Here is an 8,237-nt window from a genome sequence, read left to right on the forward strand (position 1 = left end):
ATTCCAACTGTCTTCTGTCTCTCCCAGCTGTCTAACTGCCACTCTGACTCCGCCCCTCCTGTTCTATCCCTTGATTGACATGCAGGAATGACATCATCTTTTGGGTTCTGCTACAGTCCTCGCCCTGCCAGTACCATCTCGCTGTTGCCTTCATTTCCTGTCAGGTGGGCCTGATGGGGGCAGTTGAGGCAGGGAGAATGGAAAGGCCGAGGGACAAATGGGAAAGGAGTCTCCCCCTCCAGCAAACCCACTGCATAAGCACACATAAATGTACAAACATACAGAGAGGAGAGTGGTTTCTCCCCCCTAGATGCAAGAAACATAAACCTTCCACCTAGAGAGCAAACCGGTGGAGGAGGAGCCCTTCCCTTTGGGCTCCAATTCCTGGAGAAACTCTCCCAATGGTTTTTATATATAGGGTCACCCGAAATCAGAGAAACATGGGTCCCAAGCATGGATGAATCTCTATGAAATATATATATATATATATATTGTGCTTTGGGGTAATCGTATATATATATATATATATACGATTTCCCCAAAGCACAAAATCATGGATTCCAGGCATGCCTTGGATTGGTAACCTCTGGGCACAGATGGGATTTATAATTTGATGGTGGTTTGGTGAGGGTCCCATATAAAAATCATACAAAGTCATGAAAGAGGTGGAGGGCAAGGTGTGAGGGTCCGCTATTCTTCACCTCCCCCATCCCAAATAAAGCTGTAGACGCATTTGAACAAAACCATTTGTCTTCTTTATTTAACTGGGGTAAAGGGATAGAAATGTCAATCAACTTGGGAACAAACTTCTCCTGCTGAAGTAACGGTTCATACAGGGGCGCCCAATCTTCGTCGAACAGGTTACTTGACTTCGACGCCCATGGACCGGCCTGAACCTGTGAGGGTTCTTCGGGATCGAAGTCTTCACGCTCCGTCGTTAATAATGGGGTCATCTCTTCGAACCCTGCATATCCCCAGGGTATGGAGGTCTCTGCCCCGGGGTGTTCCCAAGGTCCGGATAGTACCCCAGTCTCTTCAATTCCTCCAGATGCCATCTGGTCTTCTCTTCTTTCTCTCTCTCTACTCTTTTCTTCTCCTCTACTAACCTCCTACGCCACTCCCGGGTCTCTCTCTCTCCCCAATAAGAGGGGCGGACCCTAGCCTCATTCCTCCTTCTCTCTTCTGCCTCCTGTTTAGTAAGACAGACCTGTTCCCATTTACCTGACCAGGGGTCTTGGATGGACACCCATTCCCATCCACCTTCTTCCCCTGCTCATCGGTGACTGACTTCCCCTGCCGCTCCCTCCTCAGGATCCTTCCTCTCCTTTCCCGCCCAAACCAGAGGAGTCTGGGTAGCTATATTTAACCCCTTCAGCCCCTTTTCCAAGTCCAGTGTATCAACGGACTGGTGTAGCATCTGGGGTGGGAACGGCTTGGGGGCTGTCTGAGTGCCCACGGAGGCTTTTGGGCGAGACGGCACTCCCAGCATCACCTCACGACCCGGATCACGGGTGTCACACAAGGGTTAAGGGTGGTGGCAGGTGACTGAAGGGAACAGAAAACAGGAGGGATTTGTGGGGTTGAGGAAAAGAGGTTGGTTGAGGGATGGGGCATAAGGGGAGGGAAGTGGTGAGGGTGAAGAGGGAGGGAAGGACAGCTGGGCTTGGCCCACTGGCCTCTGTAAAAAAAAAAGCAAAGAAACACAGAGCAGGGGCCTTCACATATGCGGAAGCAATTAATTGGAAGCTACCTCAAAATAAATGAAACTCTGGCAGGGAGCACAAAAACTCTCTTCCTGGGCAGAGGAGCGGACGTGGCTTGTTTATATGCTTCAGTTTGTGTCATGGTGTTTTTTCCCCCAGCAGAGCATGGATTTTATTGTCAGTGGGATAGGGCTCTGAGGCCAGTTGAATTGATACAAAATAAACCACCCTCTGCTGGCTGAAAAAAAAAAAGAAACAATTTCTCTTGGAAAAAGGCTCAGGTTCTCTATGCTTAGCTTTATGTCATGGAGTCACAGACTTTGTTTTTCTTAACTGTGCCAACTCTGACACAAACTGTGAAAGGTAGTCACACCCTCCATCTCATGGTCCAGACTTTTGCTTTGTTGTATTATAGTTTTCGAGGAGGGTGTTAGGCTTAGGGGCTTCTGGCAAAGGATAGGTAGAGAGGATAAATGCACCCTTGCTGAGAAAGCCATGTCTTCCTCTATAAGTGGGATGGAAAAGTCCAGGTGACTCACAATGACTGACAACATTTTAAAAACAAGGATTGGGAAGTGGCCAGAAAATGACTGAATCACACGTTTTTGTATGGCAATCAGGAAGGAATCCATTTTGTACAGCTGGGAGTTTTCTTTCTAAGGATGGATATGAATACTTATGTGTCATCTGCAAAATGCTGGCCTCTGAACTAACTTCATTTTGAAGTGAAGACAAAATGGCACCCTGTCCACATCTCATGTACGGGAGCTAGCTGGACTAGGAGATGGACTTTACTTGAACAGTAACAACAGTAATTAATGGATTGCATTGGATTGATATACTGCCCTTTTAGTGGAAACACTATTCTGGGTGGTTTACAAATTAAAACTCCATATAATAAAATACAGTATCTTTTACCACATCTGAGGTAGAAAGCTAATTTAGGTGCCCCAAGTATGGGATACATGGCTCTGAACAGAGCACAAAGACCTGGGACAGTAGTAGTATTGTACGGCATGTATGTACACACATTTTATGTTAGCGTTATTACAGTATTGTTTTTCTTTAATTAAAAAAAGGAACTGGGACAGCCAATGATGTCATAAATCCAAATGAGAGACAGGTCTCAGGTTATATAAAAGATGTACGGGATATTCTGATTTTAAAATGCTCAACACGTTTCAGCATACAGCCATCTTTAGGAGCAAGATTTTAAATCTTTTGATCTACTGCTTTTGATCAGTAGTCAGAGCTGGGACAAACTGATTGATTGATTGATTGATTGATTGATTGATTGATTGATTGATTGATTGATTGATTGATTGATTGATTGATTTATTTATTTATTTATTTATTTATTTATTTATTTATTTAATGTATACCCTGCCTATTTAGACCAAAGTCTACTCTGGGCAGCTAACAATAATAGATAAAAGTAAAAACAATATAATAAAATAAACAGTAATAATACAGCTCAAGATGGGAAAAATAATCAGGTGATGACAGGAGAAAATGCCTGCCTAAAGAGCCAGGTCTTAAGTTTGCTCTTAAAAATACCCAGCGAGGGAGCCAGGCAGATCTCTGGGGGCAGACTGATCCAGAGGCAAGGGGCCACTGCCAAGAAGGCCTGGTTTCTTGTTCTTTCTCTTTGGGCCTCCCTCAGCGTTAGGCCCCTCAGCCATTCTTCTTGGCTACAACAAGTGATTCGAGTAGATCTAGGTGGGAGGAGGCATTCCACTAGATATTGCGGTCCTAAACCGTTTAGGGCTTTATATGTCATCAATAACACTTTGAAATAAATGCGGAAACAAACGGGAGCCAATGCAGGGCAGCCGAATGAGGGAAATATGCTGATATTTTCTCACCCCTGTGAGAAGTCTGGCTGCCGAATTCTGTACTATTTGAAGCTTCCACATCAATCCCAAAAGTAGCCCCACATAGAGTACATTACTGTAGTCTAATTTCGAGACGACAAGCGCATGGACCAGAGTGGTGAGCGCCCCAACATCAAGGCAGTGACTCAGCTGGGCAATCTCCAGAGATGGAAGTGGGTGGAGTGGACCACTAATGAAGCTAATAAGCTAATGAAGTTTTGATTTTAAAATCTTGTTCCTGAAGAAGGCCCTGTTGAGCATTAAAATCAGAATAAAGATAATCTACATCTCTGATACATCTGGAGACTTCTCTCTCCCTTGGATTTCTGTCATACATGGCGGTGAATATGGACAGCAGGTGCCGTGTCCCCCTAGTGTCCCTAGTTTGTTCTCCCCAAACACAGGTCCACCCTCAAGATGCATTGCCTCTTTTTATGCTGCCATCAGTGGATCTAGTCCACAATATACCAAATATATCTCAGACACGTGCTGCCAATATAACAGGTTTATTGATCTTGTAGTTGATATGTAAATAACAGATGTAAATCATAGTTGTTGAGGATCATTCATTAAATTGGATTTGATTACACATTTACTTGAATGTTTTTATTCACAGTAACCTCTTTAACAATATCCTTTAATCATCTATCTATTCTCTATTCCTTTTAACTCTTTCCTATTCTCTGTAACACTCCAACTTTCCAATCTCTGTCTTAATTCTCTCAATTCAATGTCCTAACTCTCCCATTTCCATTCCCTATCTCTTCTCTAACTCTCTAATTGTCTAACTGCTGTCCCTCTAACTCCCCAACTGTCATTCTCGCTCCGCCCCTCTTGTCCTATCATAGGCTCCTGCCCTTGAGCTCCATATGATGGACAGGAGTGACGTGGGCATTCCGCCACAGCAGGGAACAGCTAAGGAGATATGGACAGGCACCTGTCTGAATGGCACTGCTATTTCCCGCGTCAAATCTGCCTAAAGATGCCATCAGTCCTGAAGTGTATTCCAAAAGTGTAACCTGTTAATATGTGTGCTGCCTAAAGACATATGAAGCTGTGTAAAATATATGAAGCTTACATTCTGCACACACAAAAAGGGACCCCATTACAAGGTGTGGGTATAAAGTTATTTTTTACTGCATTTTAAAATGTGGCTTTATTTTTAATCTTTTCCTGAATTTCCTGATGTATCAAGAGTTTTTAAAAATGATGAACAACATCCAGCATTCACACAGAGGGACTTGACTCAGTCTAGACAGCAATGTGAACTTGTCTGAAGAAGAGACATATGGCTCCTTCCTGCTGTGCTTGATTCATGATGGGGACCACAGCATTGATTCAGCTTGGGAAATAGTCGTGCCAGCTCAAAACCTAGCCAGTGATGGACTGGAAAATAAACTTTATCCCCCAACTCAGCAGCGGTTTAGTACAAGTGATATGCGGCTGGTTACGGTGAGCCAGGTCTCCTGTGGTTAGCCCTTATTGGCTCTAAGTGATTTTTAAGGTGGATTTAGCAAAGCAGAAACCAAATATCTTGGTCTCTCTTAATGGCTGTCTTTTTTTCACATTCATAAGGGAACAAATGTTTTTTCATTCAGTTCTCAGATATGTAGCCAGCTGGCTTATAAGCATAATATGAGTTGTTAGTATTTGGCAATTTCCTGACGAATAGTCTCCAGATCAGAGAATTTGTATTCATCCTGTGGGCTTTTTTAACAAGCAGAGATCTCAGCCTTTTCACGAGAGGCCACAATCCCCATGTTTCTGCTCTGTTCCTGCCAACATATTGCGCAAGTCCGTCAACCTTGCCAGAGAAATCTACACTCCTTCTTCAGCCTCAACCACCATGTCTTGTAGAGCACCAGACTGTGACTCAAAAATCAGACATGGCAGCTGCAAAATAGTAATTTAATTAAATTATTATATTGCATTTCAAAATGTACAGAAAGGTTTCCTTTTGCACAGTTCTAGATATCTTACCCACACAAAATGGCAACCAAATATTATAAACATAAAGAAAGTGCTTGTTAAAATTTGTAGTATGGCTCACACCACACTTATTTTTTAAATCAGTGAATCATTGAAATACCACAGCTACAGGTGCATCTTAGAAGGAAAATTAATAATCCAGCCAGGTTGATTAATTTACTAGGGGCCAAACACCTGAAGCCATTCTTTCAAGTGTAATTGGCATGTGTTGATATAATCCACCTTTTCTTTACGTAATATCCTCAATTTTTCAAGACAAAGCAAACAGCTCATAATAATGGCACACTCCTCTAAACCACAACTTAGCACATGGTGAACTAATTCAAACCAGGCCTACTTGCATTCCACTTTTTCTCTTCCTTTCTTCCTCGTCTCCACATGTGAACAGAATAATTCAGTTGAACTTTTCATGGTGAGGAGAAAAGGATTCAAATTTTTATGCCTTGAATTTTTGTGACATGCTACCACTGACCTCAATGGAATTTGCTTCTGAGGAAACTTTTAGGACTAGACGATAAGCATGTTTAATTCACAGCTATTAATCCATACAAAGCCATGAGCTGCTGAAAAGCTTGGTCGTTTAGGTATCTGGAGACAGAGTCAGACTTTGGCAGTTCAGTTCCCCACCATGCCTCCTTGACAGAGGCTGGACTCAATGATCCATAGGGTCTCTTCCATCTCTGCAGTTCTAAGATGATGATTACCACTTAATTTTTTTAAAGAAATGAACTTGATTCTACTTATTTTTGGCTTGGGTGCAGTGAGCAGATAGTATGTAATGATGGTTAAAGTTCCATTTCACATTATGAAAAATAATAATTTAAACTATTTTAATGATTTACATGTACCTCATGGGTATTCTTTTACATAAAATAATAATATCCTGCCTGTATCCAACAGGAGCTATAATTCAAAACAGCTGATTTTCTTGGCTATCCCTAAATGTTAGAGCCAAGTGTTGAGATCTAGCATCCCATGGTGATATTTCAAACTCCTTCCTTGAAACATTACAGTTTCATTAATTCATTAATTCATTAATACATACAGTAGTGCCTCAACTGTTGGAGGAACCCACCTGACAGGCCCAAGTTTAACCCATGGAAAGATCTGTGGGTGTAACTATATACCACTTATGGTCCTACTATTAGTAGGTTGCAGACTGTGGAATCTGGAAGTCAAGATGGGGCCAAAAGTTGGATCCACTGGGACCTTTATAATGGAGGAACATGATTCTGAGGCTCTTTTCTTAACAAGAGTAATGGCTTAAGCACCAAGGTGCCAGGATAATTGGCAGACCCTCATTCTTTCATAGAGCTTAGAGTGATATATGGGCTGCTTTGCTTTCAGTCCTTACACTCAAAGGTAGGCAGGGCTTAGACAGTGAGTTGTTTCGGAACCTCCAGTGATAATCATAGGGGGAAAGTGATATGAACCCAGATCTGCCTAGTCAAAATCCATCACGCTCATCACTACACTGCCTCCTACCAGCTCACTATCCTGTGATTGTTAGCTGATCCTAATCCATGGAGTACTGCGGTTTGTCAAAAGGATCAACACAGCTGCCTGTATTTTTGTTCTGTCCTTCGGGCATGGCTCCTTGGGTTTATGGCTATGATGTTGTAATGAGCTCCTATATGTCAAAATACAACCAGAACATTGTTATCTGCTGGGTCCAAAGCACTTTTATTTGAAGGAAAGACAATGTGATCAGATCCCTCTCTCTATGCCATGGAGGAAGCATAGGTAGTCCATGCTTCCACCTACCCACCCAGGACCAGTGGGGTGGCTTACAAAGAAGAAAAGGATCACAAAGGCTAAAGCAGGGAACACTGCCTCTCACATAGCATGGCTTTCAAGCTTACGAGTGGTCTGCCACTCCATAACCCTCCTGAAGGCCCATTTTGGACCTTAGTCTCTGGCTCCTAGTGATGCAAAAATATTAAGAAAGATGCCAGCAAATTGTTCAGTATAACATAATGTACAATTGTTGTTAAGCGATTCTGCCAATGAGTTTAGAAGTTCTCAGATGACTGAAAAACAAACGTTGCCTGTTCCATTTAAAATCAAGCTGCAGCTGACCCATTTGTATGTATTTCAACGTCTATTTGGATGCTAAGCTTTGGGAAAGTCACATGGAAGGACTACAGCTACCCCAGCTCTGCTTAGATGTAGCTTGTAGCCGTGTACAATATTAAGCTGAGAGGATAGGACGGGTTTCCCAAAAAGCCTCAATAACAGTAATACTTCAAGTAGCAATAATGTCAATTGGAACCGATTTTTCATTTTTAGACAAAATGATATTATCAAAAAACAAAGCAGTAAGAGATTAGAAAAATAACAAGCAACTTACCTGTCATAATTCTCTGCCTGTGATATATTGTTTTGAAGCATTTGATTGCTTGATGTCTTTCTCTTTCTCTCTCTTTCCTCCCTAGTAGTAATTAGTATCTTAACAAAGTATCTTAACAAAACCGTGGCAAAAGAGAAAATCCAACATCTCGGTTCTCAAGAGAGAACATGAGCTAACCAGCTACTAAGCAAGTTTTATTTGACACAAACATAGCATGGCTCTGTCAACAACTCAAAGATAACATGAGAGATAATCGTCTGAAGAGGAAATTTTTTTTTAATTTTCTGACTTTTTCTCACATTAGTGTAACAGCTTACTATT

At 42.1% G+C, this 8,237-nt stretch overlaps 1 long non-coding RNA gene across 1 annotated transcript; it reads left to right on the top strand.

The window, feature by feature from the left end:
- The first annotated feature begins 232 nt into the window (after window positions 1-232).
- Window positions 233-1,959, top strand: LOC144586960 (uncharacterized). The gene is made up of 2 exons (XR_013542062.1): window positions 233-677; window positions 1,524-1,959. It is a non-coding gene; the product is annotated as an uncharacterized LOC144586960 (long non-coding RNA).
- Window positions 1,960-8,237: the final 6,278 nt, after the last annotated feature.

This window comes from Pogona vitticeps, chromosome 2, assembly GCF_051106095.1.
Source record: "Pogona vitticeps strain Pit_001003342236 chromosome 2, PviZW2.1, whole genome shotgun sequence".
NCBI lineage: Eukaryota > Metazoa > Chordata > Lepidosauria > Squamata > Agamidae > Pogona > Pogona vitticeps.